This window comes from Scophthalmus maximus, chromosome 14 (genome assembly GCF_022379125.1).
Source record: "Scophthalmus maximus strain ysfricsl-2021 chromosome 14, ASM2237912v1, whole genome shotgun sequence".
NCBI lineage: Eukaryota > Metazoa > Chordata > Actinopteri > Pleuronectiformes > Scophthalmidae > Scophthalmus > Scophthalmus maximus.
In genome coordinates, this window is record NC_061528.1 from 1955843 (window position 1) to 1970000 (window position 14158).

The following is a 14158-nucleotide window of genomic DNA, read 5'->3' on the forward strand; positions in this document are numbered from 1 at the left end:
TCTTCCCACTGTCCTCTTTTCTTTTTTTCTCAGGTGTCTCGCTGCATGCACACACACGCGGACGCACACACACACAGTTTCACACAGGTATGCTGTCACGTTCAGAGAAACCTGACCTACCTGACGGATCGAAACTACTCCTACGCTGCCGCCGACTTTAACCCCTCGCTGTTCGGCGTGGGAAACAATGCTTCGGCACTGGCGGCTAATTCCTGCTCAAACACCTGAGAGCGATGGGCGGACGGATAATGGACGGACAGGCAGATAAACGTTGACACGACCTCGAAGCGAGAGGGAGAGTAGAGAGTTAGAGGTTCCATATTAGTAAGGAAAGGTGAGTTGCGAGGAAAGAGGGTTGTCAATATGCTTTCTCTCTCTCATTTGTTCCCCTCCTCCCTTTCTTGCCTAGAAAAGATATCTGAGGTCAAAGGGCAGACGGTCCTTTTCAGAGAGACATGATTGCAGCCTTGTTGCGAAAGGCCCCTTTCATTTAGAAAATATGTGACTTTCTTTCAGAGCAGGAAGCTGAAGCGCTCGCTCTCTTCCATCGCCGCTTTTCTCCGCAGCAACACAAAAAAAGAGAAGAAAAAAAAAAAACCCCGGGCGGAGCCGAGACCTTGTGCCTCAGAGAAAAAGGCCTTTCAAGACTCTCGTGTTCTCAAGGTCCTGACGCCGATGTCTGAAAGCCAGCGGGGGTTTTATTATTTTCTTTACAGACATTTTCTATTTCCCCACTTTTCGTAACACGGTGACGTCGCTCTTCACTCTGTGGTGAATTTATGAAAAACGCCAATGTGAGGAGAGTAGGGATAAACCGTACGCAGGTTTCATTTGCTTGTATAGTTTCACACCAGAATATCGAGCCGTACTTTGTCCTCGTCCACGCTTCTGCTGTCTCGGAAGGTCACGGAGCTTCAGGGTCGATACCTGCGTCTGACCGTGTGACCACGTGACCGCCGCAGGGTGATGATGTCACACGGCTTGTGAAAGTGTCATCTCTTTGATGTCGGCAATTGCGACGGGGTCGGACTTTCGGCTGTCGCCTCAAAACCGCCGGCCGGCCGGCCGCGGGTTGCTTAGTAACCCCATTGAAAAAAACAAACAGTTGATGTCTCGCTTCCTTATCAGCGACGCGATGCCGCGCGGCGCGTGACAACCGCTCGTGTTGCGCGTCACGTGATCAGATCCATTAAGGGGCAGAAACGTTACTTTAAAGGTTGCGGGGGTCACATCGGGTTCTGCAAAAAAATGTTGCTCAGCACTTAAACACACACCTCGTCCACGTCAGGCAGGACTTTAAAAGGGCCGTGCGTGGGCTTGTTCACACAGAGCCTGACCTCAGAGCTGTGTGATGTAGGCCACGCTGATAAGAGGGGGGATGGGGGGGGGCTGCTTTATCACCTGCGTCGTGTCCTTTGATACAGTTTTGTTCAACTGGCGGCAGATGAAAGTCGCCGCCGGACTCCGACTACTGTGGTTCAGCGGCCGCTTGCCGGTGGACTTCAGCCAGCAGCGGACGCCCCTGCCTCGTCACAGACTCGGAACTGGCCTTGCGGCGGTTGGGTAATGATGACTGTGCGTGCTCCCTCTGGAAACACGTTGTTCACTTTTAGTCCCAGAAACTTTGTGGCACACGGTGTCAGATTCCCATATTAGGGATTTCCCTCGTTTCCAGCTCCGTTTCAAAAACCCAGGTCGGATTCGTCCACTGCCGGGTGAAGCGCCGGAGCGTCGATTGTTCGGTCGGGATTGGGGTCAGAAACAGGATATCCTGTTTGGTGGATTATTTGCGCGTCGGGAACCCCCCTCCGATAGAAACTCAAAACCCTTTTTTCCAGGAAGTTGAGTGACGGATTTCACATCACAGCTCAGGTGTCGCCCCCTTTCCACCTTCAACGTACCTGTGAGGCATCGCTTTCAATGACAAAGTTTAAAGTTATAGGGAAGAAGAACAATCGCGATGATCCGCCGTGAACCTCGGCGTCATTGTTCGCTTTGTCTGCGAGTAATGTGATGTCAAATACTTGATTGTTACAGGTGAATCCCAGAAATGACGACTTCAATCGTTTTTAAATGTTCTACGCTGCAAAAATACACAAATATTATATCTTTACATATTATATACACATTTAGCAAATATGAGCAAGTGGTGGGTGAATGACATATAAATGTTCGCATGGCTCCCACACACAACTAACTGATTCATTACAATGACAGAACCTTGTCTCTCTGCCTCCTGATGAACTTACACGATTCTGTCCGAGTTACTTTGAATAAATGATCATGAAATATCAGACCTGTATAAGAAAGATCAGCAGGAGGATTTTTACTTGTAAAAATATGTGCGATTTCTACCTTTATTTAAGCATAAAGTTTGCCAAATTGACACATCGTCATCATCGTTCATAACCTGATTATTTATACATCCGTCTCTTTATGTTGCAACATCATCAGTCGCCGGTCTTCGTGGCCGCCTGATGAACCTAACTCTGATATTCTCTCTCTTCCAGCTCACGTTTTGGTCTCCACCAGCTCCTAACTGACAGCGAGGATGGAGCAAGAAACATATCTCCAGGTAAACCGGGAGCAATGTAGCGCTACATTGTTTTTGTTTTTTGTGTTATCTTACAATGTCGCCTGCATCTGTCTACTTGTCAGGGTTAAATTGACAGATTTGAAATATAACAAAGGAAAATTGAAGAGGTGCAGAAAAGTTTTATAGAAATGACGCCGACGCGGGAGCAGATGAGGTCGACACACGGAAAAACACCTGATGTTCGCTCGCTCGTCGCCGCCGCTAAATTATACCCCTCCGTGAAAACAATGCAACGAGAGGGAACCACGACGAGAAGGTTTTCGCAGATAGATTTAAAATAGGAATTGCTGAAAGTCACTGTAAAGCTCAGAGAAGCTGCAGATTCTTTGTGTTTTTCTCTCCGTAGTCCCTGAAAGTAAAAAGAAATGAGTAGACCGACTGACAGATGCATGAATATGTGCCAGACTGACAAGTGTTGGAGGCAGAAATCTGGGACTGCGACACGTCCTCAAACACAGAAGCACCTGAAGGGACCAGCACGTGTCGGTGCAGGCTGGCGGGCGGCGGCGGCGGCGCTGAAGAAGGTCGACGCTCGCTCGTAGATCTTCTGTCCCTGGTTGTAGAAGCAGCCCGGCGCCGCTCACCCAAGACACATCACCGGCGTCCTCCTCGTCGTCCTCGTCCTCGCCGACACGACGCGGTGATTCACTTGCATGTGCGACTGTTCCTGAAGGAAAGAAAAAACAAGGCTCGGCGATGGTTTGGTTGAAAACACCAGCTGTCAAGTGGAACACATGCAGGTTTAGTGCACGTGTGTGTGCGTGTGTGTTACCAGGACGCCGTCGCCGTCGCCGTCGGCCAGTCCACAGCAGATTAAATAGTAGCTGGTGGTCGAGACGGGAGGAACCACATGACTCACGTACAGCTGAGGTCACGTGGGTCAAACAGGCCTTTGATGAAGCTCACTATACACATATATATAGATACATATATATATATATGTGTATATATATTCATATTTATATAACTACAGCAAGCGATGAGAGGATTTGTCTCTTTTGTCACAGAGGGAAATACAGTTCCTGCTCACCTGAAGCATCTGTACGATTGCACTGTGATTTTTGCACATGGTGAGATCCTGATCTGCTCTGTCACAGATCCGCAGTGTGAACGTCTCACAAGGAGGAAACACAAGGAGGGAAAGTGAATCACGACAACGTGGTGAAGCGCGTGTGTCACTTTGTGTTGAACTCTGGATACGGCAGTTAGCTCACGGAACCAGCTCCCGCTGTGTGGTCAACGCTGCTGATGTGTGTGATGGACAACGCCGACGTGCCCGTTCCTCCGTCGCTCCCTCCTCCTTCGCCGTGTGCGGCTTGAATTACAAAGCTCTCACTCCGATGTGACTCACGTCCCGAGAATGCACTTCTTGCTTTTTCTCTCCTTGTTTTTTTCTTTCCCTCCTCTTCTTCTTTTATTCCTCTCCTCCCGTCCGCGTTAATGCCTCTCAATCACACTCTGCCTTCCCTCTCTCCTTTCTTCTCCGTCTCCCAAGGCCGCGTCTTCATCGCTCTCCGGCGCCGCTCTTTGTGTTTTCTTTCTTTCAGGTGATGGAATAAAAAGCCCCATTTCTTTAATTATATTTTTCTTATTCCAGTGGGTATCACACCTCTACTGTAGCTGTGTGTGTGTGTGTGTGTGTGTGTGTGTCTCACAGCAGCTCATCTTCCTTCTTCCTATTGCAAGACTTCTTCCACCCTGGGACCCACCAGTCCAGGAGGGGACGGTGTTGAGGGACGTCAGGGGGGAAAGAGGCGAAGAGAGAAAATGGGAGCGTGGAGGGAAATGGGCCGACGTGAAACAAGCGGCTGGAGAGGAACAATTAGTCATTGATTTCAGAGACAGCATATAATAACCCCCCCCCCCCCCCAGGTAAACCTGGTGAATACAAACACGAATTAGCCGCCCACGCGTCGCTCGGTGAATAAGGCTGAAAGAATGCACGGCGGCCCACTCGGCGAACGCCACGGAGCCGCTCTCTCGCTCCCCCTCCTCCGCCGACACGTCTCATAATGGATTTCACCTCCACCGCTCCAACACGGGGCTTCTGCATAAAGAGGGAGAAAAAACAGCCCACAACATGTTCATTTGAAAGTAAAATTGAATCATTGTTTCAAACGCGTCCACGTCTGAGCGAGTGACTGTCAGTCTTTCTGGGTCTCTTCTTCTTTTTCTCCTCCGCGTCATTGTCAAGTGGCTGCACAATAAACGAGGGCGTGACAACCTGGTGAAAAGCCTCTGTCGGGCGGGGGGGGGGGGGTCCTGATGAAAAGCGTCCTCTTTAATGGAAGACACGCCGATGTGCTTAATGGTGGCGGATACATAAAAGATGCGTTGGCAGCAAAGGAGGCCGCTAATGTTCCGCCGCCATAGAGCAGGAGGACGAACAAACAAACAAAAGTTTGCGTGGGAGCGACGTGCATCGGCTGCGACGCACGCGTTTAAAAAAAAGAACGCAAGGGACGAGGCCCGAGGTTGAGAGGGTCGACACACGCTGATGTGAGTGAGTGTATTATGATAATATTAATAATGTGTAATATTCTGTATGAGCAGACAGAGGCGAGGATCAGGACCCTGCTGCTTCCTGTCGCCGATGACAAGTCCCCGCGCTGCACGAAAGGAAGAATGGCAGGTTTGTCTCATCCACCTGAGTGTCCCCGCCGTTACCGCAGCAACAGGCGGAAAAATCCAAGGGCTCTCGGTGGCGCAGCGGTCGCCCGCTCTTTATTTCTTCATCGAACATATATCAAGCATTTTCTCTCTTCCTCTTCCTCTTCCTCTCTCTCTTTTCTACACAGTCACTCGTAAAGTCATTGTATGAGTCTGACAATCAGCAAACAGATCGTTCTTGGGGGGTTGGCGGCGTGAGACGGAACAAAAGACGAGAAATTCAAAAGCAAGAATTTCCCAAAATCACATGGGCGGGGTTTTTTTTAGTTTTTTTTTTACAGCGTGCCAGAAACATCAAAAAGTCTGACAGAGGTTGAATAAACCAGGGCTTTTTGTACGTGTGTCGTGTGGTGTGTGTGTGTGTGTGTGTGTGTGTGTGTGTGTGTGTGTGTGTGTGTGTGTGTGTGTGTGTGTGTGTGTGTGTGTGTAGAGAAGAGAGAGAGTCTGGGCTGCAGAGCCAGGGAGGGACGGAGACGTGATCTCTGCGGCGGGTGAGTCCCAACATTTACTTCTCACTACGCAAAACTGAAAGGTCACTCTCGCCCCTTTGGTCAATCTCTCTCTCTCTCTCTCTCTCTCTCTCTCTCTCTCTCACACACACACACACACACACGGCTATATGTGATAGAGGGAAACCACAGTGAGTCAGGGAAAAGCCACAATCAGAAGCCAAAGCCTTTAGTTAGGGGAAACACGGTGACATCAGACGTGACCTTAAACATGCAGATGAGCACACACACACACACACACACACACACACACACACACAGCCGTATTATTATTATTGTACATGCAAATGCAAAAAAAACCAAGAAAACCCCACTTTGATTTCCTGCATATTACCCTTTCCCTTTTTATTTCTTTCTTTCTTCAAATAAATGCAATCTATAGTCAGAGCGAGCGACCAACTGGAAATGTTTCACCTCACAAAACTCTTTATTTGACGACACAGAGAGAGAAAATTCCTCCAGAGTGAAACAGCTGCTCGGAGACGTTTCACTCGTTCTGCTCCTCGCCGCATGAAAACTATGAACTCACTTTCCATTTCTCTCAAAACTCTCCGGCTCGACTTTTCTCAAGTACATCAGCATCCTCCTGCATTAGTCACCTCTTCGCCCTCTCCATCCCTCCCTCCTCTCCCTCCTCCCTCCCTCCCTCCCTCCGCCGCCGCCGCCGTCTGCCTCCCGTTAGCGCTGCCACTGTTTGTGTCCTTTTGACTGTCATCTCGTCTGGGGCCTCGATTCACTTCTCCCTCCTCCGCATTCTCCGCCTTAATGCGTCTGAGTCAGGGTCTTAAAGCGCAGGTTTGACAGTGCTAAGTGTTTTCAGGAGGCCTTATTGTGTGTGTGTGTGTGTGTGTGTGTGTGTGCGAGTGTGTGTGTGAGTGTGTGCGCGCGCGCGCGCGTGCGTGTGTGTTTTGCATTTTGCAGTAGCGTGTGTGTGCACGTACAGTATCCGCTAATGCCAATAGGTTGCCATTATCTTGCGAGCGCTCACTTAGAATTAAATGTCAGAGCGATTACCTGCGTCAGTGACTCACCTCTCAGCCAGGTGCTCTCTGTCTGCACCCACATGCAACCTGCACACCAGGAATCCACAGTATGCACACACACACACACACACACACAATTACACTTACACTCCTGACACATGGCAAAAGAATGGGACATACCCTGTGGCCAAACCGCTCGCCCACAGATATACCTGACATACCGCAAATGAATTGGAGAGATCATCATCACTCCGTACCGAACAGCAGCCTCAAGTTCAGACTCATTCCCTCCACCGCTGTCGCCTCCGTCTTTTTTAACCCTTTCTGCTCGGCCCCACTCTCTACAACTTTCCTTTTCGTGCCAAAAATGATAAATAATAGTAAAAGTAGTAAAGTGCGAACCAGACACATTCAGGCGTTCGAACCTCTTCCGCCCGTCGCGTCGTGGCGTCACCCGTCGGTTTGTGCGCTTCCGTTTTGAAGCCTCGAGTTTCGCATGTTGGCTTTTCTGCGACCGGACTCAGAATTGGGGGTGTGGTCTCACTGAGAGCTCGTCCACTTGCGCGCAGCCATGCACCTATTGGACGGTACCCGCTGTCAATCACCCTGTACCCATGATACGGTGCTTAATTGCTGCCTTCACGTGCGAGTCGGAAGATCTGACTTCCCACATGTGAAGTCGGAATCACGAGAATGTCACGTTCAAGTGCCTTGGCGAATGTAATGTACAGACCATAGTCCATTTGTTATGGGTAGAACGATAAATAGCATTGGTTTTATAACAAGTTTAATGTACATAGATTACAGATTGAAATCAATTCATTTTTCATCGACTCATTGATTGAGCTCAATCAATTTGCAAGTCTGCAACTCGTATTTACCATAATCCGACACCACATGGAGGCAGAATCCTAAATGGACCATAATGTACCAAATGAACATCATTTATTGAAGAAGACTTGAATCTAGAGATTGAACCATAAACTCCTCAGTAAGATGTTTTACTGACGAAACAAATCAAGTGAGAAGTCAGTCACGTTCTCGCAGAAACAACCGGTGGAGTCGCCCTCTGCTGGTCGGTGCAGAGAAGACAGGTGGGCGCTCCCCGGTGCTCACCTCTGTCTCGCTGCTGGAGGAGGAAGTGTTGGTGCAGAAGTCCTGGTAATTGACGATCTCCTGTTGATGTACAGTAACTCCGCTCCTCGGCTCAGCCGCCCACGCAGTCACAAGGCCGCTCTGTATCCTTGAGCTCACCCACCCAGTGTTCTCTGGCAATCGAAAAGAAAAATGTTCACAGTTTCTCTGAGCTTTCGTTTCCCCTCTCCTGAGTTTGTCGTCAACCCCTACGACATTAACACGGGCCTGATTCGCACGAGTCTACAATCTGCGCACTAATATTTGTATATTAATGGCTGTTTTCTGGTGCTCAGTGGCGTCCGTGCGGTGCGGACGTGTGGAAGCTGAGAGACGTGAAGTGATATCTTGGGCGTTTTCTCGGTAATGAGGTAGAAATATGCCTCCATTATTACAAAACACATCATTGACTTCAGATCTCTCTCCGTGGGGCAACATGTGCCTCTCTCTCTCTCTCTGATCTCACCAGCATTCTCCAGCTGCTTTCTGCAGCCACACACATTTCTATGATTAATTATGGGTTTGCGTACGGTGCAGGTTTCCTCCTCCCAAAGCCGCAAACCGGAGACATCAAGGTGTTGTAACATAAACATGGAGGCAGGTAATTTCACTTTGGTTCACCCTCATTACGTCTCACGCTTAAAATGCTCTCATTGCTTCAACGGTCGTATTAGCGCTTGTCTTCATTTATGGTCAAATTAACTGTGGGCCTCAGTTCACCTCGTGGCATCTAAACTATTTTAATTATGATGGATTTGAAGACGTAAAGGCAGCAAAGCTTTGGGATGACGTTGGAAGGTTCTGCTGCGTAATGTGATAATCTGTCTTTCCTCAGATCAGATTCGGTTGCCAGACCTGGTACTCGCCTACACCGCTCTGCCAATGTGCCCCGGCCATTCATACATCCAGAACAAACCGAGCCCGTCCACTGGGCTCCGCTACTGACAAACGGCTTGATACTCCCTCACTGCGAGGGGCGGGCGGCCATCGCTCAACTGCATCCCGTCTGTTCTCCGTCCTGGCACCACAATGGTCAGCAGAAGCAGCAGAAACCCTACAAACTTTCTAACGAATTCTGGGAGCTCATTTTAAATTCGCCCTGCCAGACGCACGGTCTGGATCTCCTCCAGTGGGAAGTGGAACCAGATTATCTGACAATGGGCGGGGAGAAGCGACTTTTGTAAACAACCAAGATGGCCGCCGCTGATGAACGAGCATTTGAGCAAAAGTACCAGACATTTTCACATTTCTCCCACACTGGTTCATGGTGGAATTATCATCACATCTGGTGGACACGTTCACGTCGCTCAACAGACGTCACATGATCGGTTGCTCTCATGGTTGAAGGTCTATACAATTGCGTGCGGAGGCATTTTGCTCTGCGTCCGTTGGTAACGCCTCTTGGAAATGGAGAGGTCCCAGACCAATACACATTTGAGTATTAGTCTGGCTACACCAGGCTATCACCTTAGTCCTTGAATCATTAAAGCAGGAACATGAATAATTCTACAATGGGGCACTTTGAGCCGTTTTGCTTATTTGATAAATGTTCATGTACTCGCATGACTCTTGCACTTTTTGTGTAATATCTTCATGGTGGAATTCACTGATTGTAAGTCGCTTTACTAAATGAATGTAATGTACTAGAAGAGCACAAAACAAATACAGTTCAATACAATTGATATTGGAGGGTCTCTGATAGTGACTAGTACATTTTAGTAACAGACAAACTCCACAGCTCTTTTGTTATTCGTCCATCTCCGTTAAAGAAACCTTCAGGACGTAGATGTCCGGAGGCTCATCCGCCACGTTCATCGACCGTTGGAGGATCTCAGCGTGCCGACCCATTCGGAGGAGCAAATAAAATCCATCACGAGGGGAAATCTGCCGTTAAACACCGACTGTACGCGCGTCTGTGCTGCCGCCGCTCGCTCATGATGTGTTTCATCAGTAAGTGTGAGTGAAGCGGACTCTTCGTAACGTTTGGGAGCCACAGGAAATGATGCGAGGCCTGACGCAAATGGACGGGAATCAAGCTGAGGCTTTAGAACACTGCTCCCCAACTTATTTTTCTAAACATTGCGCGCACACAAAAGAAAGGCAGGTATTTTGTAAAAAGATGACGTGAAAGGATCCGTCCCCCGCCCACGCCTCGCTCCTACACTCCACCACAGTGCGAGTCGTCGCCCATACCAAAGAAATTTCATATTCATTAAAAAAAAAAAAACACGCAACAGGTTTCCGGCTTTAATATTTATCGTGATTGTTGGTTTCTGAGCCGCTCTCGTTTGTCGCTCTTGAAAAAAAAAACTATTATGTATTTTTTTCAATTATGAATGTATGAAAAGTGCTCATTGTCGGATGGTTTGTGGACTTTCTGCGGTGTTTATTCCGTTGCTCCTCACTCAAGGGCAGCAGCACTTGAGCGGCGCGGCGAATAAGACAAAAGATTCACAAATACATGCGACTGGAGGCTCTGTCAAGAAGCTACTGCACACTCCTACACAGTGCCGCCCACACACACACACACACAAACACACACACAATCATGTGCATGCACACATTCAGATGGTGGCGCACAAAGACAAACAGCGAGATGCACACACACAAACACACACACACACACACACAAACACGTGTGTGTGTGTGTGTGTGTGTGTGTGTGTGTGGATGAACACAATAGCCCAGAGGCTTCTTTTGAAAAGATCGGCGATCTCTCCTCCTTCTCTTCAGCGGAGCCATATGGGGAACGGGAGGAGGAGAAGTGCAGCAGAGGTGCAGGTCATCTTCATATTTATTCATCAAGGCTCGTCCGCGTCCCTGCAGACGGATGAGAACATCAGATGCCGGGCAGGAATCTAGCTGCTATTCTCAGCTCCGCGGGCCCCGAGGTGCCGAGGTCCCACAAGGCCCCCCCCCCACCCACCACACACACACACACACACACACACACACACACACACACACCATCAGACCGGAAAAAAGCCAGATCTGAAAGGAAAGTGGGGACGGTTGGGGATTCGTAGAACGAGTTTGAGTCGATCGCGATCGTGAATATCACAAAGCAGGAACATTTAGCAATGTAGGTTTTTGCTTTTTTTTAATCTTGTTATATCCCGGGAGGGTGTGGATGAGCGATCCCACTTCGGATCTGCCTCTGCTTCACACCCTCCATGAATCCCAAGTCATAAACACTTTATCTTATCGGTAGGATTTTTTTTCTCTCTTATGTATGAACCCTGAAAATATGTGGCATTTATTTTACAACTACCCGTGTATGTATTTTGTGAGTGTGTGTGTGTGTGTGTGTGTGTGTGTGTGTGTGTGGGACTGAGTGGACGGACGGACGGACGGACAACATCCACGTTGGTCGTGACTGCTCAGGCATCTGTAGGAGGATCTGACTCGCACTCGCTGCTCCCTTACATAACACAGTGGAGCACACTGAGCACTGATTATAAGGCCACGGGTCAACTCTCTCAACACCCCTGCAATGGTGTGTGTGTGTGTGTGTGTGTGTGTGTGTGTGGTTGGCTCTGATTTAAGGTTAGGTGTGGGTGTAGCCAGTTCATAAGCAAACAGCTATCATGCGGATGTTCCGACTCTCAAAACAACTGAAATTAAAATGATGTGTGTTTTCCACATTCTCCACCACCAGTTTTCAGATTCTTCATGATTGCCCCCCCCCCCCCCCCCCTACTACACTTTTCGAGTTCATCCTGCCCAGAGACAGTGATTACATGTAAATGTAATCTCTCCGTCACCTGTGCCTATGGAGGTGTTTTCATCTTCAGTTAAAAAGAAACTTTGCGATGAGATTATTTGCAACTTGCGACTCGGAGGTTATAATGGAACGCATCCAAAGTTGCACATTCTATATTCCTCACTCTGTGCCTGAAGGATTTTACAACCTGCCTTGTTATCGTCACCAAAAAGGCCAAGTTCAGGAAAACACCTTTAACATTTACGTGCGTTTCCTTCCGGGCCGTTCGCTTCTTCTCTGAGCGTCGGCTCCTCGATCGGCAGCAAAATGAAGAGTGTTCCAATGTGAACGACGAAGAAAAAGACGTCAGTCGGGAGGAGAAAGTGACGGACTGGTGGAACATTAACAGGTTCGCTTTGTCAAATTCCTGATCCTCATCTCACCTTCTCTCACTCTCTCTCTGTGTGTGTGTGTGTGTCTGTCGTTCACACTCTCGTTTCACAGCGAGTGTGTCCAGATGGAGAGAGTGTGCCGTGCTCTCGGACTGGCCGTCTGTCTGATCGTCCCTCGCCACACCTCCGTGTTTCACCCCACTGCAGGAGACGGAGGCAGGAGGCGGAGCGCGTTTGCTTCGCACTCCACCTCCTGCCTCCTGGCTCCGCCTCCTGCCTCCTGCCTCCGCCTCCTGGCTCCGTCTCCTGCCTCCGCCTCCTGCCTCCGCCTCCTGCCTCCGCCTCCTGCCTCCTGCCTCCTGCCTCCTGCCTCCTGCCTCCTTCTCCTGCCTCCTGCCTCCTGCCTCCTTCTCCTGCCTCCTTCTCCTGCCTCCTGCCTCCGCCTCCTGCCTCCGCCTCCTGCCTCCTGCCTCCTGCCTCCTGCCTCCTGCCTCCGTCTCCTGCCTCCGCCTCCTGCCTCCGCCTCCTGCCTCCGCCTCCTGCCTCCTGCCTCCTGCCTCCTGCCTCCTGCCTCCTTCTCCTGCCTCCTGCCTCCTTCTCCTGCCTCCTTCTCCTGCCTCCTTCTCCTGCCTCCTGCCTCCTGCCTCCTGCCTCCTGCCTCCTGCCTCCTGCCTCCTTCTCCTGCCTCCTGCCTCCTTCTCCTGCCTCCTTCTCCTGCCTCCTTCTCCTGCCTCCTGCCTCCTGCCTCCTGCCTCCTGCCTCCTTCTCCTGCCTCCTTCTCCTGCCTCCTGCCTCCTGCCTCCTGCCTCCGTCTCCTGCCTCCGCCTCCTGCCTCCGCCTCCTGCCTCCTGCCTCCTGCCTCCTGCCTCCTGCCTCCTTCTCCTGCCTCCTGCCTCCTTCTCCTGCCTCCTTCTCCTGCCTCCTGCCTCCGCCTCCTGCCTCCTGCCTCCGCCTCCTGCCTCCTGGCTCCGTCTCCTGCCTCCTTCTCCTGCCTCCGTCTCCTGCCTCCTTCTCCTGCCTCCGTCTCCTGGCTCCGCCTCCTGCCTCCTTCTCCTGCCTCCGCCTCCTGCCTCCGCCTCCTGCCTCCGCCTCCTGTGGTCCTTCTCTGAGGTTTGAAATAGCGACACCGCGAGTCTAAATGCACGTACGCGTCGTCTTCCATGGGGATGTTACTAGTCCCTGCGATGCTGAACGTCTATTAGTGACTCATCGCGTGCATTTCCAGTTTTGAGGACGACGGCTGCTGCGATGTGCAAACAATGCCACGCGAGTACCCGGGTCTGGCCGCAGGATCATTTGAGCTCATTTGCGATATTCGCCCGAAATAAATTCCACTGTCTCCGACAAACCTCCTCTGAGAAACAGCTCACTTCCGGCCAAGACCCGCTCCTTCTCCGTCACCCGGTCACGATACCAGGGCTGCAACTCTCGGTCCATCCGTTTCTAGATTCATCCATTACTTGTTTCGGTTCATAAAATGGTGAAAAATGTCGATTGTTTTCCCCCAAACCACCGAGATGATGTTCACTGTCGCAGCGGAGCGAAGAAACCAGAGAATATTCACGTGGAAGGAGCCGAAATCAGAGAACTTTGACTTTATTTTTCATGAAAAACTACTTGAACCAATGAATCGATTAGCAAAATAGTTGGCGATGCAATTTAGTAGTTGATGACTGATCGATGAACTGTCGCAGCTCCAAGAGATTGGAACAGCGACTGGTGTCAAAGAGAGACGATGAGTTAATCGTCCTGATGTGACCTGACGGAGGGTGACGGCCCATTGTGAGTGTCCCTTGTCTCAGCTGGTTGTTCCCAGTGAAGGAAACGCCCCTTGTGACGGTGCGTCTCCAGAAACACGTCGACCCGCCGGAGTCCCGGGTGTTTCCGCGCATCAGGGTCCTTATGTGAACTGCACCTGTGTGCGGGACGTCAGGCAGCGGACCAGGTCAGGGAACACCGGACGCATAATTCTTCCAACCAAGCCGCTGAAGACGTTGGACGTGCGTGGCGGCTGCGCTCGACGTGGCTTCGTGGCCACGAGGCTTCTGCCTCGGCGATGAAGAGGCGACCGAGAGAGAGGGAGAGGGAGACTCGCTCCCATGAAGGCGTTCGATTACAGTGGGCTGCGATTGTGTGTCGGAGGGGAGGGTAGATCCAGACGTATCCAGGGA

At 50.5% G+C, this 14158-nt stretch overlaps 1 long non-coding RNA gene across 1 annotated transcript; it reads left to right on the plus strand.

The window, feature by feature from the left end:
* Positions 1-194: 194 nt before the first annotated feature.
* LOC124851003 lies at positions 195-10082 on the plus strand. The gene is made up of 4 exons (XR_007032153.1): positions 195-334; positions 2511-2575; positions 5150-5228; positions 8728-10082. It is a non-coding gene; the product is annotated as an uncharacterized LOC124851003 (long non-coding RNA).
* The last annotated feature ends 4076 nt before the right edge of the window (positions 10083-14158 follow it).